General features: G+C 39.9%; 1 protein-coding gene across 3 annotated transcripts in view; it reads right to left on the reverse strand.

Moving 5' to 3' along the window:
• Positions 1–26,826, reverse strand: part of LOC106071803 (LIM/homeobox protein Lhx9-like) — a 102,928-nt gene that overhangs the window by 26,341 nt on the left and 49,761 nt on the right. The window lies entirely within an intron of this gene.

Raw genomic sequence — 26,826 nt, forward strand, 5'->3', positions numbered from 1 at the left:
GGACAAGCGATTAGGGACTCTATATAAGCCAGAGAGTTAATGTGAAAAGTCAGTCGTATGGAGTCGTGAGTGAGCCGTTACAGTCGATACAGACTATGTAAGACGTGTGCGGCTCTGTGGAAGAGAAATGTGTACGACTCGATGCAAGTTAACTAGGGTAGAGTTAACTGGAGTGGACTACTGTCGTTAAAGTCTATACAGCGAACTACAGTGGACTTGAGCCGTTACAGTCGATACAGTCGATGTAAGACGTGTGCGGCTCTGATTCGGTAGACTTGAGTACGACTTGGTTCAGCTTTGGGAGACCTGGAGCGACACTGGGAAGTGTGTCGTTGGTCTGTTCTGTGGAATACGGCTCGAGGAAAGTTGAGAAGAGATGAATTGCAACGAAGTGAAGAGACGAATTGCAACGAAGTATAGCTAACTGTAAACTGACAGATATTGTACAGTCTTCTACGCTACATGTTACAGTAACGAATTGTTAGAGTTAATAGTCATTAAAGTTATATGAAGCTGAAAGTTTAGTCGTCAAGTTCTTTACAGTGTTTTTATTTGTGTGCCTACTAGTACATTTAGCCAGAAGATTCAGAAATACGTAACAATATATTCCAATCCTCTGGTGCATAGAAAGCTAGCAGGTATCGCAGATATATACATACAATTTCTGGAAAGTGTAAAAGAAACCCATTTATTGATTGCGTCGTTATGTCGGATAGCTTCCAGAGTTTACTTTTTACAATTAGATCTATCCTGTTGATTTCTCCGCCTGTTTTAGCGCAAAGTGTCAATCAAAGCAAATTATCCTGCACAACATTGGACTCTCCACCCCTCACCCTATCCTACTAATTAAAGTCACGCCTTTATTTTACAACGAAGTCAGAAGAGAGGAGAGAGAGAAAAAAAAAACGTTAGAAATATATTTGGGGAGAAAACTAAAACGGTCTTCTCCATCTCTCTGTTTGTACAAGCATTGTGAAAATAGTCGCCCTCCCGCACACCTGTCGTGAAAATAGCGCCGAGAACCTCTCTCGCACTTCCGGGACTCTTGGGATAAGGGGTATCCGGTTCCGGGACGTTCTGGGAATCCTGGGAAATGAAGCGTGGCGTATGAGCACCCAGAAGTCAGATCTGAGTACGGTGTGACGACTCGTCGGTGAGGGGAAGTGCTTCAATATGATCCAATATCTGAAGACTTGACTTTCAGCTTTTGTCACGATTGAAATATTTAAAGACTAGATCAGGAGTGGATGCTTGTTTGTGTGAGTGTGTGTTGATACTGAGCTTTAATGACATCCAGATGGTAATAAAAATAACATATTGAAAATTTAAATTCAAAAACTTTTCCAAATTATTTGAAATATCAGCTGATATCCACTTTCTTCATTCGTCAACCTATTCTTTCTTTCTTTCTTTCTCTCTCTTTCTTTCTTTTTTTTTCTTTTCTTTCTTTCTTTCATTTTTTCTTTCTTTTTCTATCTTTTTTTCTTTCTTTTTCTTTCTTTCTTTTCTTTTCTTTATTTCTCTCTCTTTCTTTTTCTTTCTTTCTTTTCTTTTCTTTCTCTCTTTCTTTTCTTTCTTTCTTTCTCTCTCTCTCTCTTTTCTTTCTTTCTCTCTTGTTCTTTCATTTTTTTCTTTCTTTTTTTCTTTCTTTTTCTTTCTTTCTTTTCTTTTCTTTCTCTCTCTTTCTTTTCTTTCTTTTCTTTTCTTTCTTACTTTTCTTTTCTTTTTTTCTTTCTTTTCTTTTTTTCTTTCATTCTTTCTTTTCTTTCTTTCTTTTTTTTTTCTTTCTTTCTTTTTTTTCTTTTTTTCTTTTCTTTTCTTTCTTTCTCTCTCTCTTTTTTTATCTTTCGTTCTCTTTCTTTTCTTTTCTTTTCTTTCTTTCTCTCTCTTTCTTTTCTTTTCTTTTCTTTTCTTCTTTCTTTTCTTTTCTTTCTTTTTTTTTCTTTCTTTCTTTGTTTTCTTTTCTTTCTTCCTTTCTTTTCCTTCTTTTTCTTTCTTTCTTTCTTTTCTTTCTTACTTTCTTTCTTTTCTTTCTTTCTTTTCTTTCTTTTCTTTCTTTTCTTTCTTTTCTTTCTTTCTTTCTTCAATCTCTCTCTCTCTCTCTCTCTATCCGAGACCAATCGTTATAGTAGGCCTCAACTCTGACCCTGCGACGTCACTACCTGTGGGCAGTTTAGACCAATAGCTCGTTGCCACGACCACCTATGGCTAGGATGTAATAATCTTTAAATCTGGAGGAACATCTGATACATGTATACAACATTGTGTGTGTGTGTGTGTTTGGGGGGGGGAGGTAATATCTACACATGAGCTGTACGTGACATTTACAACGGAGGTGGGAACGTGGATGGGTGAAGACGCAATAGTGGCGTTGGTCATTTCACGTCACGCTCAGCGGCACCTTCGATATGGGGTCACAGAGGTCACGCCCTCAGAGACCAAAGAGGTCATCATCACACCTCGATGGGCGAACAGGAGACCGGGTAGTACAATAAAAAAGTATACAAGTTTGGAATCAAGTCGTTGTGTCAAACGATAATGGTCTGCATATGTGTATAATTATGTATTTGTTTATGTATGTATGTATATAGTTAGGAAAATAAGGGGGGGGGTGGGAACTTAACATCTGGGTCTATTTAAAATAACAAAATGGAACACTTTCTGTTTTGCGAATGTTGAATCAAGTAAAAGACTTTTAAAAAAGGACAACAATTATATTGTATCCAGGTTCTAACTAGTTCTAAGTGGGAAACACTCAGTTCTGGGAGACCCGGGTAAGTCTGGGCCCTAAGCATGAGACTCTCAGTTTTGGGAGGCCCTGGTAAGTCTGGGCCCCTAAGCAAGAGACTCATTTTTGGGAAACCCAGATAAGGCTACGAGCTAGCTTTAATAGGCATAGGTGTTGTTTGAACGAAAAGGGGAGGGGAATATCTTTGCGATGACTATGTCCAGCTATGTAATGGTTAAGTATTAGAAACAAAGACACATCAACGACCTTGACAATAATTTGACATTGTGGTATGTGGGTGCATCACGGTACAGGAGCGTAACGGGGGCGGGCACCAGATGACATGTTTTGCGCACTCTCGTGACCTTTTTTTAACCAACCCACTCCCACTTTTTTTTCCATCCTCCCTAGTCTACGGACATGCATTGCATTACTCTTTCCTTATGTCACCCAACTCACACACACAGACACACACTCTCATCCTCACTAGTCTACGGACATGCATTGCATTACTCTTTCCTTATGTCACCCAACTCACACACACACAGACATATAGACACACACACTCTCATCCTCACTAGTCTACGGACATGCATTGCATTACTCTTTCCTTATGTCACCCAACTCACACACACACAGACATATAGACACACACACTCTCATCCTCACTAGTCTACGGACATGCATTGCGTTACTCTTTCCTTATGTCACCCAACTCACACACACACAGACATACAGACACACACACTCTCATCCTCTTGTTCCTCATATCTTCTCTCATTTACTCCAGCCTCCACCCACGCCCCCACATCCTAGACTTTTAAGTGCTGACGTCGTGGCGTTGCCAGACTCTATCAAAGCAAGAGTGAGCACAGACCGAGGCAGAGAGAGGGAGTCTCGCTTCAGTACATTAACTCGCTCGCACACACACACACACACACACGCACACACACACACAGAGTGTCGGAGTTAACTCACCCAGTCTGTGGGTTTAAAAAAAAAAGTGTCCGAGATTTCGCGTTGGTGTATAGCGAGACTGCCTGGAGTGGATCTAACACCCTAACATGTCAAGCGTAAACACGGGGGCATGGTCAGGTTGTCTTTAAAACTGGGTGAAATGTCGTTTGAATGAAAAGGGGGGGGGGCATGGCAAAGCAGGTCAGTGGGCACAACAGAAAATCTTTTAAAAACAAATGTGACTGTACATTAGGTTAAACGAAAGAATTAATCAAATGTTTCATTCCAAGAACAATGTAAAACATTATAGGCCGTCGTCAGATCAAGTGCGGTTTCCCAACAGTCCTACAGATTAAAGGGATAGTTATTGGTAGTTTGATTATCATACCTAGCTCTATTCGTGTTGTTTTCTTGGAGGTAAACTGCTTTGCCCCCTTAGAGAATTGTACGTGTTACTTTTTCTCGGATCAAGTTGAAACCTTACACAATTAATTGTTGTTCCTAATAAAACGTGAATTAGTTTAAAAAATTTAACAGTCAATTAATTATTTTGTTTGATATCTAAACATTATTGGGAGATATGGCTGTAAATATGTAGTTCTTCCCCTTAGATAAACTTTGTTTACCTTTTTTTTTTGTAAAGTATTTTTCTAATTTTGTTTGTTTTAGTGTCTGTTCCACAAAATAGACACAATTATTAATTGTTTCGTTAGTGTTGCTATGTTTCATTAGCTACTGCACATCGAGTTTATTCTCTTAAGGCGTGCTCTCTTTAAGTTGAGCTGCTCCACGTTTTTTTAAAATCCTGGCCATTTTTTTATTTTTTTATACCAGGGGAGGCAAGTGGACCACGTAACCTCGTGTCTAAAGACATTTCTCAGAGCGGCAAGAATTACAAAGTTTGTCTGCGGTGTCTATCTGAAGATCTCTGGAATCTGTAAGGATGTCATGTTGGCACAACGAGTCTGTCCATGGGATGTCTGTCACTGCCATGGACAAAGCTGCTAACTCGTTCTTTCGTATTTGAAAAGTGTATCTCTAAAATATTTTAAAGTTTTTTTTTAAACACTCATTCTCTCTCTCTCTCTCTCTCTCTCTCTCTTTTTTTTTTCCTCTTTTTTGGGCTTTATGTGCCTCTTTTATGGGCCATCTTGCCTCTTTTGTGGGCTTTTTTAAAATATGTTTTTATTTGTAAGTTATGGGGAGTATTTGTTCCGTGCAAAATTGCGAAATTGTATTCTTTATATTGTAAAGTTTATATTTACCTTTTTTTTTTGGTGAAGAATATTTTGAATAAGTTTTGCCACTTTAAGCCTGACCAATGATTACACCCATAGCTCGAAATATTTACTTTATTTGTTGTCTAATACACTGTAAGCTAGTAGTCAAGGAACTCCTCAAGATCACTCGGTGAGTCGGGGGACAAGACCAAAGCTCTGATATGTGCCTACAACTTGTCGTCAGTTGCTCTATTTCTTTGGAGGGGGGGGAGGGGATTCAATTTGTCCAAAAGGTCGTCTACCTACTGCAATTTTTATCTTTAAATTTTATAAAGAAATCATGAAAACGAGATTTTTTGTTTAGATTTTTTTTTGTCCACACTTTAACATTGTGAGAACCCGTGGTGTCTGTTACATAACTAATGCTTGACATCGTCAAATGCCATAAACGGTTACGCCAAGCTAAAAAGGTGTGTGTGTGTGTGGTGGTTGGGGAGGTGGAGCTAACAGAAGAAAAAAAAAACACCCCGGAAGTTCCGTTCCGACATGATGGCTATACCTTTTTAAAACCGGCCTTGGAAGATAGTGGCTGGCTCAATAAGTTGGTACCATCTTAGCTAGCTAGGTAGCATTCCATGCTTTGATTTTGATGCCATAGAGTTAAGCTACCCCAGTTTTTATCCACCGAGTACGCCCGGTATTTCGATTCTGTTTGTTTACTTTTTACTTTACATTATTGAGTGTCACACGTGAATCCCCCCCCCCCCCCCGCTTTTTTCCCCCCTCTAAAATGTTTTGCAAATGATTAGATTAGATTTAATTTCAAACCAATTTTTCTTGTCTATTTACTGCCAAACAGAAACTATGCTTTTGTTTTCCCCTCACTGTTTTGGTGCCTCGGGTGCATTGCTTAAAATTCAGTTTATAGCTTACCAAGTTTATTTCTCAAAATCACTTGTACATATATTTCTAGGTACCAGTCTAGAAACTGGGCAATCTGTGCCGCAGTGAAGACTAGGGAAAAAAAAGTCGTTGCGTGGTATGACGATGATCCCAAGTTTGAACCCTACCCGCTGCTATCCCCAGGCCAGCAGGATGCTTGTGCTTAAGAATCTTCTGAAACTAGTAAAACAAAACAAACAAACAAGTCTGCCGAGATTCTTGGAAGAATGTCTTGAAATAGACTCTTGGAAGAAAGTCTTCATATAGACTCTTGAAAGAAAGTCTTGGAATAGACTCTTGGAATAGACTCTTGGAAAAATGTTTTGAAATAGATTCTTAGAAGAAACTCTTGGAATATATTATTGGATGAAAGTCTTGGAATAGACTTTTGCGAGAATGTCTTCGAATAGACTCTTTGAAGAACGTCTTGGAATAGACTCTTGGAAGAACTTCTTGGAATAGACTCTTGGAAGAAAGTCTTGGAATAGACTCTTGGAAGAACGTCTTGGAATAGACTCTTGGAAGAACGTCTTGGAATAGACTCTTGGAAGAAACTCTTGGAATAGACTCTTGGAAGAAACTCTTGGAATAGACTCTTGGGAGATCGAGTTGTAAAAAAAAATTGATCTTGTTCAGAAAGAAAAAAAAATTGAATAAAAAAAAAAAAAAGGTCAACAACAGTAAAGCATTCACTGGGCCCTCAACACACTTACAGAAACACATACACAAACACACACACGTTTTTCCCCCTCCCATGTATTTTCAACGTTTTAAAAAAAAAAAAAAACCAAACCAACAAAAAGACGTCTAAAGAGCCAAACACACTGGGATTTCCATCCTGGCAAGAATTACTGACAAATGGACGTCTATTGTAGCTGCGTCAGGGCTGGCAACAGGTTAGAACGAGTACGGAACCGCCATCGTAAATGTCACACTGACAAACCGGCAGGAGTGAAGGCGCATGCGCGGCCCCCGCCATGACGATCGGTTCCGACGCGTGTCACCCCCTAGCCAGGAGGTGTACGCGTTAAAAGCTCCACAAATATCTGCTGGTGATCTGTCTGTGTCAAGGTGGTGAGTTCTCGGTGTGTAGCTCTCGGAATCTTGTCTGCTGACTGATGGAGTTCGCTTCTCCTATTTCTTTTAATTTTTTAATTTAGCAGCCTGGCATGTGTGTGTGTGTGTGTGTGAGTGTAAAACTTTACCTTGTTTCTTATGTATGAAGAGGTTTCGTTTAAACATTTTAATCCTCACAATTAATTTGTTCCGTTTATTTGTGCCATCATTTAAGTACAATGCTTTCTTCGTGCTAATTTTTCATTTTCTCTGCTCGTTTGATTCACTTATCTTATTAAACGGGATTTGATAGTCGTCTATGTCCGAAATTGTAATTCTGACAATATGTATGTAACCTTTGAACCCAAGTGCATTCGGTGCTGTTATATAGTTTTGACGTATCCACGAAGTATCATTGGTCTTTGGTTACAGTTCCAGTATCTACAGGACATTGTTTATCTGGCAACACTTTGTCCCATTCAAAGAGTCCTGTTTAATTCTGTTTTGAATTTGAAAGCTACGGGATCTGTCAAAGTGCATGCACCCAAAACGGTCTATGTGATATGGAAAAAAAACTACATTGGCAGGGGCATAGCCTGCCTAAAAAAATGAAGAACTGTCCGCCCCTTTTTCTAAAACGCCGAAATATAACTTTACATTGATCACAATTCAATGAGTTTTATTTTTTTTTTCTAACTCTCATTTCGTTTTGTTTTTATATAGGAGACGCCCCCCCCCCCCGCCCCAACCACTGTTAAAAAGGATGAAAATCAGCTACGAAACAGGCCTGAGTGGCGACAGGTATGCTTCCCCCCCGCCTCAGTATGCACACCCCCAGCATGAACACCACGGTATACCCGCCCCAGCAATGCAGACCCGGTATGCATGTCTGTGCATCCTTGTTGGTCCAACAGTGTGAGTCACGTGACTGCATTTATTGCCAAATTAGTGTCACGTTCCGCACATCGCTATCAATCGAGTGACGTGTACGCGGTTAGCGCTGACGTGTACACACTTAGTGTTGACGTGAACACAGCTGTACCCCCAAACGTGTCCACCACTTGACATCTGTGACGCGGCTGGCATTCGGTGCAATGAATGTCACGTGGCTGGCATCCAGTGCAATGTGTGTCACATGTACTCATCTGCTCGATCCGCCCCCCTTCCCCCCTTAAACTCCCCTTCTCCGTTTTTTTTTTCTCACACACAGTACTTTGCTTCAAAGACCTGGCTGCTAAAACTGTCGCAGAAGTTTACTGGCGTCGTTAGCCACGCGTCCCCCAGTTTGAAGTCCATGGATGAAGTTAAAACCGGAGACAGACATGTCTCGTACATATGTCTCTGATCAAAGTCGTAGAATCACAGCTGCATGTTGGACAATTTATTCAAAATTGTAAAAAAGTATTTACATAAATTCTTTCTCTATACTTCTCTCATTATCTCCGTGTCTCTTTCTCTCTTCCTCTCTTTCTGTCTCTCTCTTGATCTACGCTTTTTTAACTCTCTCCTTCTCTCTCTGATCTCAATAAAGAGAAAAGAGGGAAATAGAGATAGTTAGAAAGAGAGAGAGATAGAGAGAGGGAGGAAAAGAGAATTAAAAACATCCCTTTATCCTAAGAAACTTTGCTTTGCAATCACATAAACAATTGCCACCTCCCGCCCCCCCCTCTTACCCCCGCAGACACTTTATATCTCACAGTCAAGGCCTGCACGTGCGTAGCGCTAGATGTCTGTTTTTATCGGGGCTGTCGCAGATTGCGGGGGTCTGAGGCCATAAGGTTTCTGTCCTGTATCGCACCTCAGCACCCAGCCTCCCCCCGCCCCTCTGCATCTCTCACCTTCGCCCGTACACGCCGCAGTATCTCTCCCCACTCCCCAAAACCAAATCTTTGAATGTCTGGATCTCTGCAAATCGTCGACTTGGCTTACGTTATGAGTCCACGACTTGCGGTCCGCACACAAGTAGGTTTCTAGCGCAAGCAAAGAATGATTTGCGGGGCTCTATTGATTTCAGTCCAGTGGCTCTGCTGTGTCCTGTCAATGGTGGCGCTGTCACAAATAGGGGTCACAGATAGGAATCACAGATAGGGGTCACGGATAGGGGTCACATATAGGGATCACATATAGGGGTCACAGATAGGGATCACATATAGGGGTCACATATAGGGGTCACAGATAGGGGGTCACATATAGGGATCACAGATAGGGATCACAGATAGGGGTCACAGATAGGGATCACATATAGGGGTCACATATAGGGGTCACAGATAGGGATCATAGATAGAGGTTGGGGACGCAGCGTTGTTCGGAATCGTAAAAATTATGTTAACTCTTTCTCTCCTAACTGACGATACCAGCGTTGATTTCACCAGAATGTGGTAAATAATTACGGAGAGAAAGAGTTAAAAGTGCTTCAAGATATTATTGGATTCGTTCGCCTCCTCCATTCTCACAGTCTATCGAATCGTTGTGGCACCACACAGGATCTGTCGACCCTTTTTCTCCATTCTTCTTGGATTCTTTAAAATACCTGTAGAGATTGTTCGACTCGAGAGGTTATGTGTGTGTGTGTGTGTGCCCATTTGCTTAGTTTTGTTCAAATTTGTATTCATGAAATGTGGGAGCTTAAGAAGAAAAACAGGACTCTTTTATCCCGAGTAATAACTACACACTTAGTAAAGGTCAGGACACGGAATATAGTCAGTACACAATCTCACGTGAATTCGCAAATGTAAACAAACACTAGGGGAGACAACAGAAATAAACAAAAAGAAATTCACGACCAGATTCCAGATAAATTATGCGTATTTTTATATGAATGCCACCAGTCAACGTTCAGTTCATGGATGAATTCACGAAAGCGTCTTAATCTGAAATGGTCAAACCAGTGCGCTACCCTGCAATCTTCTTGTTAGAGCCTGTACTTTTATTGGGACTATTATTTCATTTACGATTTCAGAACAGGACTTGATTTAGAGTGTCCTTTTGATACTCTGTATTCTGTACTAAAAGCTGAACGGTAGAGTTCAACTTTTGGGCTAGTGACGTCACAATTGGGGGGGGGGAATCCCCGGTATCAGCTGACACGTTCAAAGTTTTAAGGCGTGAAAATACCACGTGATAGCTGGGATATAAATAAACATCGGCGCTTCAACACTTTATAAAGCTGGACAGAGGAGAGTTGATATCCCCGGAGGTTGATTTCAGCAATGCGAGGAGGTTATCTCGTGTTTCGTAGACTTTTAACTCTAGATAAGAGTCAGTCTACTGCAACCACTACTTTTGGTGTCCCCCCCCTCCTCCCTTGAGAAGAATGGCTTCGCAACTACATACTGTATGACCTCGCTGAACCTGCAACTCTCCTTTTTGGTGTTGTTTTGGTGTTTTTTTTTTTATATTTTTTTTTTTATTTCGGACGTTTCTTCAGAAGTGTAGGCTATTACGTCCTAGCGTAAACCTCCTGCAGGATGTCAGGAAACTGCAGGATTCGAACTCAACACCATCGTGACACAGTCCGAAGCGCATACCACATAACCAAGCAGCCACAGCTATCGGATGATCTTGCGACCCTCGCGAGAGACTACTCGTTTGGTTGTTTCTCAAAGTACCATTCCTAATGTTTTAATGCCTCGTAAGTTTCCCATCTAATCTTTCAACTTCATGCCATATTGCTCTTTATGTTCTATGTATGTTCTATTTGTGTGTATGTTTCTGTTGTGTTGTTTTTATATGAGAAAAGAGTCCTTGTAATCACAGCAAATTTTCATAAGGATCAATAAAGAAGTCTTAGTCTTAATCTTAGTCTTAGTCTTAGTCTTGGTCTTGGTCTTGGTCTTGGTCTTGGTCTTGGTCTTGGCTTAAGTCTTAGTCTTAGTCTAAGTCGTAGTCTTATTATTGTAGAGCTGTGAACACATGTAAATAGCTGAACACCTGCTCGAACTATTGTTGACGTCAGTTTTCAAAAGTCTCTTCCGGCGCGGCTAACGTTTTGTAGAACCCTTGAGTTTCCTGGGCTATTTATAAACGAGTTCGGTGCAAATAGAATGTCCCCACGCCTTAAGAAATGAGCTCAGTTCCGGTTATTTTCAGAGAGCAGTTAGTTAACTTTTTGATATTAAGTTTATTTGAATCTTTTTTTTTTTTTTTTTTTTTAAGAATTAAATCATTATAGCCGAGTAATCTATTTTTTTTTTTGTGAATAAAATTCTGTTACGTTTTTTGGAAGACTTTGTTGAATCAAACCAATGGTCGTATTCCATTCACTTCAAAGTATATGTCAGCAAATCATAGCAGTCAAATAATTGTCGTGTTTAATCTGTTTGGTAAATGAATGAATCAAAGTACAGTTAGGCACATTCCTCGTTCCTTTTGCTAGGACAAATTTGTACAAGTGCTCCTTCTTCCCTAGTGCTATTAGAGCATGAAATGGGTTGCCTGAGCCAGCCAGGATAACTAATGACTTATTGTGCTGTAATATATTTGTGTTTTTATAAGTATTATTATTAGGTTTTGTTTTTGTGTTTGAAGATTATGGTTTAATGTAGTATGTATAATTGCTACTTTACTTTTAAGTCTCCTATCCTAATGGTTTCTAACTTTAGTGATTTTACTAGTCTAGCTGAATTACAAAAGGATAGCTAGATAATACATAGATGAATAAATAGAGTAAAAATAGATGAATGTTTAGATTACAGATAGGTGACTGGAAAGATTATAAATAGATGACTATTTTTTAAACTGACTTTATCATCTTTATATGTGACATGTATATCTTAGAAGTTTTAAGGGCCCTAATATCTGAAAAAAAAAATTATATGGTTAACAAAAGAATAGATGTGTTTAGAACAATTAGGAAATAAAAGTATCTACAGTCAATCCTTACTTAGGTGATTGTTCTTGACCAAAAATAGTAATGTAGATTTTAAATTAGAACAACTTTAAAACAGCGAAATACGTATAGACATAGTCTGCTCTGTTGATCTTTAAGTGTCTCAACTTGTAGGTCTTTGTGCATTGCAGACATTGTGTGCTACAAAGCCAATGCGAAAGTTATATATATAGTTATATTTCTAGAAATTAAGTGGATCTTTTTTTTTTTTTTTTTCGCCTTTCTAATGACCAGCTTTCTTTCTTTCCCATGCTCCTAGACAGGCCCGTGTTTTTCCTCCGTCAAGTTGGTTGACACGCATGCGCGCAAATCATTACACGATACTTCCGGCCGTACGCTTCGTTCCGGTCGGGTTGTGAGAACGGGAGATAAGGTGGTAAAATCTGTTCCGATGGTCACGGCCGACAGAGTACAGGGATATGTTTATTACCTCCCCCTGTGTGCTGTCTGTCTGGGAGTGCGAGGCTGGTGAAGAGCTGACCAGACATGTCTAGCACACACACGCACATACGGATACACATAAACATAGACACATTTGATACCGAGACAGCAGCAGTGGATGTGACATCATTGGTGTTTTGGCATTTTTGTTTGGCGCCATAAAATAAAGCACGCATAGACTCATTCTAGATCAGCGGTTCTCAACCTTTTAAGCTCGGCGACCCCTTTTTTACAACTCCTCACTTTGCCGCGACCCCCCCCCCCCCTCCTCACACACACACAGCAATAGAAGAGTAGACAATAACAATCCATATTTTCGATGGTCTTAGGCGACCCCTGGCAAATCGTCAATCGACCCCCAAAGGTGTCGCGACCCACAGGTTGAGAACCCCTGTTCTATATACAATACTTGTAATAAACCACAGAGCTATTTATAAGTTGAAGTCGGCACTCATATTTCTACTCGAAGAAGAGAGTATCTTTAAAATGCCTACTTGGCATCAGTGCATCAGTTGCAAGACAGTATCTTATACTGTATAAAGTCCACTAGGCATCAGTTGCAAGCGAAGACATTATTCTTTAACTAGACTTGAAACAACAGAGCCGGCGATACACGTTTACAGCAAAGGCCCTTTGAAATTTAATGCTTTTTAAACTCTTTTTTTCCCTTTTACTTGACACCCTGGCATATATATGAATAAATGGTTGTCGTGACATTGTGACCCAGTTTTTCAAGTGTTTGACCCCCCCCCCCCCCCCCAAAAAAAAAAAAAAAAAAAAAAAAAAAAAAAAAAAAAAAGATTTTTGTGAGAATAAAAAATAGAAGCCACACAAAATGTACAACTTTTCTCTCTCAATACTACGCGCCGTCACCTCCATTTAAATAGATTTCTGGGGAGTTGGGGGGGGTGAGTGGAGATGCCACTTATGCGTCCACTTCAGGGTCACAGGGCGTTGGACAATGGAATCGGCTTCACGTGCAGTCTGCAAGTGTTTGTCCTGAAGTAGGTCACTTGGCCCAATCTCTAGGACATCAAAGATTCTCAACCCGATACCACGATGACCAGGCCTCCCGTCCACCATCTACTACCCCCGCCCCCCCCTCACCTCCAAGAGTTTCCGTGTTCTTACGGCCTGGACTCTTGAAGAAGTCAGATTTATTTTTTTTTCTCTAGCAGATGCAAGATGTTGTGATAAGATAAAGTGATACAGTCAACTCATTCAGCGGACACTGGAGAAAGAACATAAAAAAACGAGGACATGGAAAGAGAATCTCAGAAGACTTTAAATGTCGCTATCAACAAACTGTTAATACAAAGAATTATGAATCTAATTTTTCACGATCTTTGTTGTAGCGTTAATTAATAGCGTTCTACAATTAAACGTGCGTAAAGTTACCATATACTATCTCACTAGAGCTGGCCTCAATATGTTTTCTGTTACCATTAAGGTTTTTATTTTAAAAAGAAAATCTTGTTTTGTCTTTTTAAAGATATGTTGTAACAGTACATTTTTTTTTAATTTGTTAATTTTTTATATATAAAAGTATACTATATGTCCAGTGGATGTGTTACCGAACTTTAAATATTTTATTTTTTAAATAACAGTAGCTAAGTTTACAACTTTATTGTATGACGAATTAAATTAAAGGTCAGATTCCTACGACGCTAGTGTGCTCACGTCGTAAACCCTTGAAAGACAATGTACACATTTTTAATCATTATATTTAAAGTGTACATTTGATACGTCTGTACGCAAACTTAAAAAAAAAAAAAAACGAGAAAAAAAACGAACTAGTCGATTCATTCGCCTCACTGGATTAAAAAAAACACTACTCCAGTGGTTATTCAGTTTTGAAAACAAAGAAAGCGCTCAAGAGCTACCATAACCGATGCCTTGTCCTAGTGTCAGATTGTTGTGGTCAATACATAAGTTAATTATAGTGGACTATGGCTAGTGGGCGTACACTTACAAACAAAGGGAAAGAACAAAGAATAGAGTGCGCTGGTAAAAATAGCTTCTAGTGTCTCAGACGGCGTGACCTCAAAGTATCCCTACGCCTTTGTTGCATCATACCATTGATTGTCCTCGCGCCTAGATGGCAACGTGTTTGATAGAGGCATGAGTCGCTAGGATCTAAGAGTGCCATACCAGTCAACTACACTTTGTACAGATGACATCCCCAGCTTGGAGCTATCGTACGTTGTAGGCTAAACACTAGCCGGATATTCTGGGTGTATTCTATAAATAAAATTGTGCTTTAACTCATGTTCTCCTAATTGACGATATCAACGTCGGTTTGACCCCATTGAATTAAATTTAATTTTTGGTTTCTCAACATTAATTTGCATGGTGTAAAAAGAGCATGCAGTCCTCTTTAATTCTAGACCAAATAAAACATTTTCTCAAAATAAACAAAAAAAAGATATTGCAGTTTAATGAAAACAGGATAGTAAAATACAAATTTAGCAAAATGAGTAATTCCATTGGAACGTGGAATATAATTACGGAGAGAAAGAGTTAAAATAGTCCAACACAAATTTCTCCACCTAATTTCCCCTCTTTCTCTCCCTCCCTCCCCCCCCCCCTCTCTCTCTCTCTCTCCCTCTCTAAGTACAGTATCCTATCTTGTTTAAATGAAAGCGATATATGAAACCCAGGACTTTTTAAATGCGTCTTCTTCTTTTTATGTCATAGACATAGCATTGGTGCTGAATAAAGCAGATAGGAAGAAGTGGTCTGGAAAGAGACTCTTCTGCTGCCATGCAAATCTCTGAAACGTAAAACTCAAACTAAAAAACGTAAACAAAAATAAACCAAGTGACGTATCTACTTGTCACCCGGAAGTAGCCCCTAAACGACGGCTTGACCCCTGGCACGTTTCCCACTCCTGACGCCACCACTACAGCCACACAATTTGAACGATCCTCCGTTCTCTTGTGTAGGTTGGCAGCCCCCCCCCCCCCCCCCGGCTATGTTTGTACCTAACTATTTTAAGTGAAGGGATTGTGGGTGAGCCTACGTATAGAAGTAATATAGATGGAATAGTAAACATCTGTATCACGTGAATCAGAAAGTTGAATGTATAAAAGTCTTATCAAATATGTTGTCATTGTTTTTATAATAAACACACAACACAGTATGTGTAGTCATTTCCGTACATCGCTTGAATCTAGATTCACCCAATGTGTGCGAGAGAGAGAGGAGAGGAGAGAGAGAGAGAGAGAGAGTACTGCTACGCAAATGGCCATGTCTAAACTAAAGGCCGTAAGCGATCTTTCTAGACACATTGGTACACGATATTACTCCCCCCCCCCCGTGACATACTTTTGTACCTCACGTAAGGACTTTGATATTTTCGTCAAGTCATACTAATCAACTGGTCAAGTCATACTTATCAACTGGTCAAGTCAGGAAGTATGCTAGCACAGCGCGCTGATTGCCCAGTTCCTATACATGTCTCTGAAAATTCCTCCGACACATCTTATCGCAACATTTTCTTCGTCTCTAGAATTCCAATTCCGCCCCTACATTTTTCTCTCCCCCCCCCCTCCCAGCCTCCCAAATCTTTAGACAGTTTTATTGTTTTTCCCAAAGCGGCCATGTGAATGTGAGCAGACTGGGGCGGGCAATAACGAAGAGAGAGAACCTCTGAATGTCTCACCGCTCGGACGTTGGGACGATTGACCTCCCCTGAGAACAGTCGGTGGAAAGACTGGCCAGGCGATGACCAGTGGTGTTGAGAAAGAGAAATTTGAAGTGATTTCAGGTTGTCACATTTTGAACAACTTTTTCCCTAGTGAGAGTTCAGTCCGAGATTTAAACATCTGAGTAGTTGGCAGCAACTCGTTACAACCTTCAAAAGCTGAGAAGTTGGCAACAACTTGCCTGGATTTTTGCACTTCACTCCAAATCAGCTGCTACGGTCGTGGGTTGGGGAGTGCGCGGGGGCTATATTTTAAACACTCACTCCCTCGTTTGGGCTACTGAATCGTATACAAACTGTCACAATATTTTATGGGCCTGTGTTTTTAATTTACGCGACTAGAACTAGACTTGAAAGGTCTATAAGTTACCATTCAAATTCCTTATAATTTCGACTTTGGAAGCTTTGAAGGATTTTATAAGATGATAATAATCTGGCTTTCTGGTCTTGTGTTATGCGCTTTGGACTGCCATCACGATTGTCTCCTAGTTGGAACCCTGCCTTCACACACCCCTCCCCTAGAATCACCGAAATAAAACGAAAAAACACCGTGCGGCACATTGTGCTACAATTTCAGAACCGTTGACTCCAAGGAATCGCCGATAAAAGGCACCAGAGAAAAATGTACGGGGGCTGTGAAAGATACCCCTAGAGGATATCACACCTTGTGGCGCCCTACAAATGTGTCGATTCCAGTTCTTGGGAATGTCTTCACTGGAATGCGAAATCGTAACATCGAACTGCGGAGGGGGGCTGAATAGCGATGGCGCCCTTTCGTTTTAATGTCGCACTGCCCTGAAACACGCGGCCGACGATAAGGTTGGCCTTTTGCAACGATTTGACCACGATCTCTAGGAGATTTAAACCCAGAATGTGGTACATGTGTAGTAGTGAAATTCCAAAATAGATTTTATAGCCTACTACACGTCTAGGATGTGAGTGTTCTGGAACATGGGTGTATTATGTGTGGGTGTGCTGGAAAGTAGTGTGTGTTTGTGTGTGTGTGGGTGACATACGCAATATGTGTCAGAAAACAAAAGTTTTACTTAACTGGCTTAACTATAGAATACACAGATGAGGGAATAGTAATATTATAGATATTCACATTTCATAACTCATAATCAACGAATCTAATTGAAAAGTTCACATTTACTTATACAGCAAGATATTGTTCATTTTTCTGGATTTAGATTTGACAAAATAATCGTGTAGCCATCACACTGACCTACTTCAATGCCCATCTTATGGTTCTTAAACTTATAGACTCCTTCCCCTCAGGACAGTGATAGTTTCTGGGGTCCAGTTAATACACCAATATCTCCTCCATAAAACCTCTTCTAAAAAAAATCTTTTTGTGAACATTTGTTTTATCTTTTGATTTAATTTATTAAAACTATTTCAGATGATAATTTGCACACAACAAAATATTCAAACAACACACTAGTTCGTATGAAACTTGAAAAGTAATAATATATATGTGGTCTTATTTGAATTTTGTTAGTCTTACATGTTTCGGATGTTCCTTCAGATTCGATAATTACATAGCTCAAAACCTCTTGCAGGTCGCCGAGGAATGGCAACGGGCAGGATTCAAACGCAGGACTATTGAGGCCATGGAACGACAGTCTAGAGCGCATACCGCAAGACCAGGTTGCTATCTTTTTCTAAGAAACACATTCAACTATGTGAAAGATTTCAGTTCTATGGATCGTATAAGTCACTATATGTGATCCTTTGTATTGTAGTTTGTTTATCTTTAAGCCTCAGTCTAAAATATCAACTTGTATACAGTCTGCAGGTGAGCAGACAAATTCACAGCTAGAATTGAACAAAGAGAAAAGAAACTGATTTCCCCCCCCCCCCTTTATCTTTCATAATGTTGCAATAAATATGTCTTTCATTTCCGTGCAGCCTTGGCGATAACTCATCCCTAATCTACGTTCATACATTTGCCCCCAAGAAACGACGGGCCATGAAGCTAGTATCACTATTATCGCCATTGCAACAAGCGAAACTAAGTGCCCGTAGCGACATGGGCGGAGACTTTCCTTCGTCGCGCTTCTCCACTATCTATATATCATGGTGTTATCAGAGGCAGATAACCCTTCCACTGATTCCATACCAACCTTTGGGGGGCGGGGGTGGGGAGGTATGGGATAGATCAAGAAGGAGAATGAAAGAAGGAGAAAGGGAGAGAGTGTCCTCGGCTATCACTGTTTGGGTGTGACCAGACTCATAAAATGTTCCTCGGCTTAAGAAGTAAGAGTCCCGGACAGTACTGGAGGCTGTTGGAACAGTCTTAATGATGCGAACATGTTAGTCAAACACAGAAGGTACTAGCACTAGAACTCATAATGGCCAGAACACGTTTATCCAGAGATATATAAATGATGTACAGCATCTCTAAAAGCTGTACTATCGTATATATATATATATCATATATATAAATATATATATATATATCATTTATTTATATATCATATATATACAGTAGCCAGATATTACCCGCGGCCTGCGTGACTTAACAGAGCTATCACCAATATAGTCAGTAATATAGTGTATTAGAAACAATTAAACCCTATAATACGTTATAAGTAAAACAGATGCGTGAATGTAAAAATATTTTGAAGGGAGCTATTAAAATAGTTAATCGACCTAATACAATTTTTTTAAAATCAAAACATTTGCGTGTATATATTTAGATGTAGATCTACAGTCTGGAAACTATTATTATAGATGTAGATCTAAATGTGCATTTATGTGTCATCAAGATCTCGGATACTTATGCTTAATAGGTTTCTTAGTTACTTAGACCTATAAGAAGTAGATGATTATACCAAGCAAAGAATGATTTTGTAAAGATCTAATTGTTAGAATAACATTTTATTTTTATTTTTTTGTAGATCTAAAATCTAAAACAAATACGAATTGCCATAGTAGTCTAGTCAATGACTAAACACTTTAAACTCTTGTTGACCCACATCCAAATAATGACTTTTCAGTAGGCCTTATATACTTGTAGACCTAAATTTAAATTATATTCATTTGTTTAAATTATGTAAAATACATCTATTTTCACTTAACATACAGCTTTCATTTCTGAACTATAGAAACTTTAAACACACGCATAGCAAAAGAACTATTAAATGGCGCACTGGAAATGTAGAATTGATGTAATAGGACATTGGATAATATTGTGTGATCTCTGGACACTCACTAACAGCACACATTGACATGGGAAACTTATCCTGAACTAGAGGCGGGGACTGCGTTCACCCTGTAAAGTTTGGAGTACCAACTTTAGCAACAAAAATACTAAACTCGATCATTCAGATGTCAGAATAGTACCACGCTGGGGGGAAGGGGGGAGAAGACTTATAGTGACCCTCCCCCTTTCCTGGTTTGACATTTCTTCATCATTGCCACATGATCATGTAGCCAAACACAACAAAAGCTCATAGTCTGTCACTGAACGCGAGTCCTAATTCAGTCTTAGATATTTGTTTGTGACTTAGCTGTACTATAAAAACAGATGTCTCTTGTGTTCGATGAGGTCTGTTGTATTGGTAAGAAGAGAGGAAGACTACTCTCAGACAGACAAATAGAACGACCACATTGGAGACTTAAGTGTCGCTGGAAAGTTGAATGTAGGCAGTGAGCGGAGAGAGAAAGAACGAGAGAGAGAGAGTGAGAGGTCGCGGCAATGGCAGTCTGACTCCATGGCTCGCACCCGGCGCCCCACACCTACAACTACAGATATTTAACGTCAGACTATATTTAGTGCTGTGGCGTGTCTTGAGTGTGAGTACCAGGTTGTTGTTATTTGCTCACCACAAGGGTCCCGCGTACAGTCAATGCACTGAAAGTCTGGCGTGTACATGTTGGCTAGGATCAAACTTGGTGACTGTGTACATGCTGTTTGATTGTGTACCTCTTTGTGCGTTTGTTGTCATGGGCATGTGTAGCTCCGGTTTAAAGTGTACATTCGGTGTGTGGTCGTGCTCGTGTCTGTGTATGTGTATCAGAGGTCGTATTGGTGGCAAGGCTATGATCAGAGGTCATATTGGTGGCAAGGCTATGATCAAAGATCTTATTGGTGGCAAGGCTATGGTCAAAGATCATGTTGGTGGCAAGTCTATGATCAAAGATCTTATTGGTGGCAAGGCTATGGTCAAAGATCATGTTGGTGGCAAGGCTATGATCAAAGATCTTATTGGTGGCAAGGCTATGGTCAAAGATCATGTTGGTGGCAAGGCTATGATCAAAGATCTTATTGGTGGCAAGGCTAGGGTCAAAGATCATGTTGGTGGCAAGGCTATGATCAGAGATCTTATTGGTGGCAAGGCTATGATCAGAGATCATATTGGTGGCAAGGCTATGATCAGAGATCTTATTGGTGGCAAGGCTATGGTCAAAGATCATGTTGGTGGCAAGGCTATGGTCAAAGATCATGTTGGTGGCAAGGCTATGGTCAAAGATCATGTTGGTGGCAAGGCTATGATCAGAGGTCATATTGGTGGTAAGGCTATGATCAAAGATCATGTTGGTGGCAAGGCTATGATCAGAGGTCATATTGGTGGCAAGGCTATGGTCAGAGGTCATATTGGTGGCAAGGCTATGATCAAAGATCATGTTGGTGGCAAGGCTATGATCAGAGGTCATATTGGTGGCAAGGCTATGATCAGAGGTCATATTGGTGACAAGGCTATGATCAGAGGTCATATTGGTGACAAGACTATGATCAGAGATCATATTGGTGACAAGGCTGTGATCAGAGATCATATTGGTGGCAAGGCTGTGATCAGAGGTCATATTGGTGGCAAGGCTATGATCAGAGGTCATATTGGTGACAAGGCTATGATCAAAGATCTTATTGGTGACAAGGCTAGGGTCAAAGATCATGTTGGTGGCAAGACTATGATCAGAGATCTTATTGGTGGCAAGGCTATGATCAGAGATCATATTGGTGGCAAGGCTATGATCAGAGATCTTATTGGTGGCAAGGCTATGGTCAAAGATCATGTTGGTGGCAAGGCTATGGTCAGAGGTCATATTGGTGGCAAGGCTATGATCAAAGATCATGTTGGTGGCAAGGCTATGATCAGAGGTCATATTGGTGGCAAGGCTATGGTCAGAGGTCATATTGGTGGCAAGGCTATGATCAAAGATCATATAGGTGGCAAGGCTATGATCAGAGGTCATATTGGTGACAAGGCTATGATCAGAGGTCATATAGGTGGCAAGGCTATGATCAGAGGTCATATTGGTGACAAGGCTATGATCAGAGGTCATATAGGTGGCAAGGCTATGATCAGAGGTCATATAGGTGGCAAGGCTATGATCAGAGGTCATATAGGTGGCAAGGCTATGATCAGAGGTCATATAGGTCATATAAGATAAGATAAGATGAATCGCGTGCTAAAAATTGTTTCGTTTAATTGTTTACTTTATAATCCCATTCATTTAACAAAGCTATCGCTCTTTTCGTTTTTAATAGATATGTATGTATCGGCTTCGGGTAAACCCATTTTCGCAAAACTAATTTTATTTTCGTAGCGAAAGAGAAAAAACTTGAAAGGATCATTAGCTAATTTTAACATACATCTAAATCCAATCCACTAGATTAGTAAACACAAACTTAGACCCGCAGGCCGCGGGTAATGTCAGGCTAGTATTATCATAAAATTAGATAAAACATGGAATAATGATATTTCATTTTTTTTTGTTTTTAAAAGCCTTTCAATTTTACATTTATATATATAAAAAAAATGCTTTTTATTTAGAATTATTTCTAAGTCACAAATAATCTTTGATTTTTTTCCACGCCAATGTTTAGTCTGATGATTGTGTTATCACCTGAGACTCATCTTATACGCCAAGACAACTAATATTTTATAGTCTTTAAGGAGTTATCTTCTTTATTGGCTAAAGACCATCATTACTCATTTTAATTTGCTCTTTAAAGGTTATATGTTGGTAAGACCACACATACTCTTCTAACACACTCCTACTAAGTCTGTGCTGCTACATTAAGTTAGGCATCACTTAAAATAATAGAATTTAGTTGTTTTTTTTTTGTTTTAACTAACATCAAACACCGACTACGTACGTTGATTTTTACCGAATTTATTTAACCAGTTCTTCTTCTTCTTCTTCTTCGTTCTCATTGTTATGTTGGAGTGTTCAGATGACTAGACCAATACATGAGATGAACTGCGCAGTGGTTTCCAAATCAGGGAGCTCTCCATATAGTTTTCTTTCTATTGGGGTGATTTGGGGCCAACGTCTTATACGGGCCTCTTGGTAAAGAGAGCAGTTTTGGAGGACGTGGTCGGCATTCTCTGGTGATACTCCACATGGGCAGATTTCACTGGTTCCATTTTGAGCTTCCGGTGCATGTGTTGTCGCATTCTGTTGTGTCCGGTCCTGAGTCGTATTAGACGTTGGTCTTGTCGGGATAGCTTATAGTAAGCATCATCTTTCTTGTCATTTGGATGAGAGCTCGTCCATTTCTCATTTATTTTATTAACAATTAATTTCTTCAATTCTTCTGGATAGAGTGCAGAGTTTATTAGTGAGTTTGTTCTCCCACTCTTGGCGAGTGTGTCAGCCTTCTCATTTCCTTCTAGTTCTATATGAGCTGGTATCCATTGAATTAGTTTTTTTTGCTGTTGTTGTTAAGCTTTGTAAGTGCATTTAACCAGTTAATTTTATGTCGTTGAAACTTTGTCATTGCTATTTTTATTTTGAACAAGAGTCTCGCGACTTCTCAACACGCAGAAGACAAATTGACAATTATACTTTGAGAAGAAGAAAACCCGAACAGCTTTTTAGCTTTTTTTTTAATTATTGCAACAATATCTTTCAACAGACCGTTACAACCATATATATCATCTGAACAGATACAATCACCATATATATCATCTGAACAGCTACAATCACCATATATATCATCTGAACAGATACAATCACCATATATATCATCTGAACAGATACAATCAACATATATAGGATGGCTGCCTGGTCGTGTGGTTTGCACGCTAGACTCTCGTTCAGATTCATCGATGGTCCCGGGTTCAAACCCTGCCCGCTCCCATCCCCCGTCGTCCTGCGGGAGGCTTGGACTAGGAAGTAATTATCTTCAACTCTGAAGGAACATCCGAAAATTATAAAACATTTTACAACAAACATTTTTACCATATATATCGTCTGAACAGATACAATCACCATATATGCTCTCTGACAAATGCAGTATGATGTGACCAGAGTCCTTCAGTCGACTGTCCGTGAAGGCAACAAACCGGTGGCCAGTAATCTCGAGTCTCTCCAAGTCTTTCCCTGATCCCCCTAGAGGGCTATTGTCATTGGCTTAGTCGTGGGCAGAGGGAGGGAAGGGGGCGGTCTAATCCTTGTAGCACCGGATCTCTTCTGGGGCATTGCAAAGCCATTTCTCAAGACCATGAAATGAAGAAGAAACGAGTTCCCCCCCCCCACTCCAAACACATACACACTCATAAATCCACACCAATTTCATCTAAATCTAGATGGCTGCCTCGTCGTGCGGTTTGCGCGCTGGACTGTCGTTTGGATTTATCCCGGGTTCAAACCCTCGTCGTCCTGCGGAAGGTTTGGACTAGGAGTTAAATTATCTTCAACTCTGAAGGAACATTCGAAACATGTAAAAGAAACAAAAACATTTTACAAACAAATCTAAACAAAAAGATCACTCAAGGCAATAATAAACAAAGTTGCGAATGTTGTGTCGTGATTCATTGTTATACGTAATACAAACATATAAGTATCTGTAACACAGATATGCATACAGGTATCTGTAACATAGAGATACACTCAGGTATCTGTAACATAGAGATACACGCAAGTATCTGTAACATAGAGATACACTCAAGTATCTGTAACGTAGAGATACACACAAGTATCTGTAACACAGCGATACACACAAGTATCTGTAACATAGAGATACACACAAGTATCTGTAACATAGAGATACACACAAGTATCTGTAACATAGAGATACACTCAAGTATCTGTAACACAGCGATACATTCACTATTTCTTAAGATTTTAGTATAAATAACCATAAACAATGGACTCAAACTTTCAACTCTTTAAAACCAACATCCAAGGAAACATTTTATCTGCTGCCAAGGTGTGGCCTATATTGAAAGTAATAGAGGAAAGTCCTAGGGATGTTTTCGTGGAAACATTTCGCTACTTTGGTTTTTTTTTTTTTTCTTTGAGGCTGATGTACTATTTGACCGCTTTGCTTTATGAACCAGTGTCATCTTTTTAGGCCGCTAATAGTATGCCTTAAGTATCAAGATTACAATCTAATTCTATGTTAGAGTGTTATGTTATTCCACTCTGTGTAAACATTACATTGGACCCAGTGCAAAGTCTAGAACTGGTTGCATCGCGTGAGAGCCAGTAGCCATAGAACTTTAGGTTTAAGCCAAATCCTGGAGCCCAAATCGTCTCAAGAGCGGGTCCCCGAGGGGGTCGACTGTCCGCAATCTGGTCTCCGAGGCCCAGGACCGAGTGCTGCGTGAAGAAGGTTAGGAGTAGGGTATTATCTTCATCGTGTGGGGAGATAGTTTACATGCTTGGAGGAGGAGGAGGGGGGGGTCATTTGGTGCGGGTAAAGTTCTAGCGAGGACGACAAGCACTGACACTTAAAGTCTGACTAACGTCTGCTGTAATTATTGCCTCCCCTGGTACTAAACATAGTAACAATGATATTGCTCCCCCCCCCCCCCACCCCACACCAGTCTCTTTTGCTTTTGTGTGTGTAATATCTAATATATAAAGCAGAAAGTAAGGCGTAGGTATATATGTATGTAAGTACCTAATAAAAAAAAACATTAACAAGAAAACATTTAGAAACTGGAACAGACACAAAATAGAGCAGTGAGATTCATAAAAAAACGAATATTCACATTTGACTAGAGTAACACCTTTAGTAAAATCACTAAATTTAGAAAGCCTTCAGGACAGAAGTAAAGTAGCAATTATACATAAAACACTGGACCGTAATCTTCAAATACAAAAACAAAATTTAATAAAATACTCTGAAAGACACAAAGATAAAGGCACATTCTTTGTCCCATATGCTAGGACAAATTTGTACAAATACTCCTTCCCTAGTGCCATTAGAGCATGGAATGGGTTGCCTGAGCTAGCCAGGAAAACCAGTGACTTGGCTGAATTTAGGTCGGAGGTGAATATGCAAGACTGAATGCATGACGCGTAGGACGTAATCTTCTTCTTTTTTTTGAAGTAACGTCTGTAGTATATAAGATAAGATAAAAATGAAAACCCTTTGACCAATCTTGATAAAACTTGACATAAAAGTCCCTTAGATTATGGCGGAGACGTAATGTATGCTCCCCTCCCACAACCGGAGGGCCCTTGAAATAGACACATAGTTCCTTATAGTATCTTTATTAAAGAAAAATTATTTTTTTTAACAAATCCGGTAAACCCGTTTTCACAGTAATTTATATTGGATATGAATATGTCGACTGAACGGGTCAAACCCATTGTCATACTCTACTTTTATTTTCATGGCATAATAAAAACAAGTGTTAAGGGAACATTCTCCAAGTTTGGCATAGATCTAAATTCAATCCAGTATATCAACAATACCCAAACCAAGGCCCGCAGGCCGCGGGTCATATCTGGCTAGTATAAAATGTATAAGCCAACAGCCTCTTCCAATATTTGTTCTTCACGGTGTTTTTTTTTTTCTCTCATTCTCATTCTCTAATATTCTTTCTATCCATACACAACGTAGACACGCACATGCACACACACACACACGCACACACACACTCTATCTCTTCGTGTCCACTCTCTCCTCCTCCTCCTCCTCCTCTCTAGCCCCCTTCTCCAGTATCCCAGGACAATACCACAGCGCTCTACCAAGTCCAAGCGTGAGTGTCTCTAATATCACCAAATCTCACGGAACAACTCAAGGGCCTTGTCCCGCTGCTAAGTTGAGGACTTATCACACTGCGGCACACACTTCAAGTGGGGGGCACGCCGAGGCTGGCAACTTGAACAAGAAGTACTGCGTCTTATGTTTCTACTAGTCACGTCGTCATCTCTACTAAACATTGACCCCAAAGAAAGAAAAAAAAACTGTTCTTGTCAATGAATTAAGAAAACAACAAGCCAAATAAAAAAACAACTATTTTTAAAAACAAAGCTTAAATAAGGGAAAGAACTGCACATTTACAGACATATCTTATCTCATTTCTTATCTTATATATTACAGACGTTACATAAAAAAGATAATTACGCCTTGCGCGTATCACTTAATAATGTAAGATTTATTCTAGATGAAGAGGGAAATAATGGTAAATAGTTCATTTCTGACTAGATTTGTCGACTATCCGAAGTGGTCCCCCGTAGTGGCTCACCGGTTGTTGCGCCAGCAGCACAGGAGGCCCGAAATAATGTTGTGACATCAGGACTAATCAAGGCCAAGGTCATCGTCCGTTGTTTTTATGTTGTGTCTGGATTGTTTACGCGTTTGTTCACCAGGGCGTGAGGTCACATGTCAGTTGTCAGCACCCCCACGGTCAATCCAAGCAGTCAAGTTACTAGTAGCCCCAGGGCTACTATTAAAACAGTGGTCTGGACATGTACAAAAATGTTTGAGATAAATATAGCCCTATTGGCAAATGTCATTTTTTTTAGGTTCTTGCTAGAGAAGTCTAGAAGTCAAGTGCACACTATAGAGAGATTTCATTGAACAGTTAGGCCTACTAACTTTATTTCTTTGTTGTTTTAACTGTGGGGTAGCTACCTGGTCATGTGGTGTTATGGCATGATTGGGAATTAATAATTTGTTTCAGATATAAGGGAA

This window comes from Biomphalaria glabrata, chromosome 9 (genome assembly GCF_947242115.1).
Source record: "Biomphalaria glabrata chromosome 9, xgBioGlab47.1, whole genome shotgun sequence".
Lineage (NCBI taxonomy): Eukaryota > Metazoa > Mollusca > Gastropoda > Planorbidae > Biomphalaria > Biomphalaria glabrata.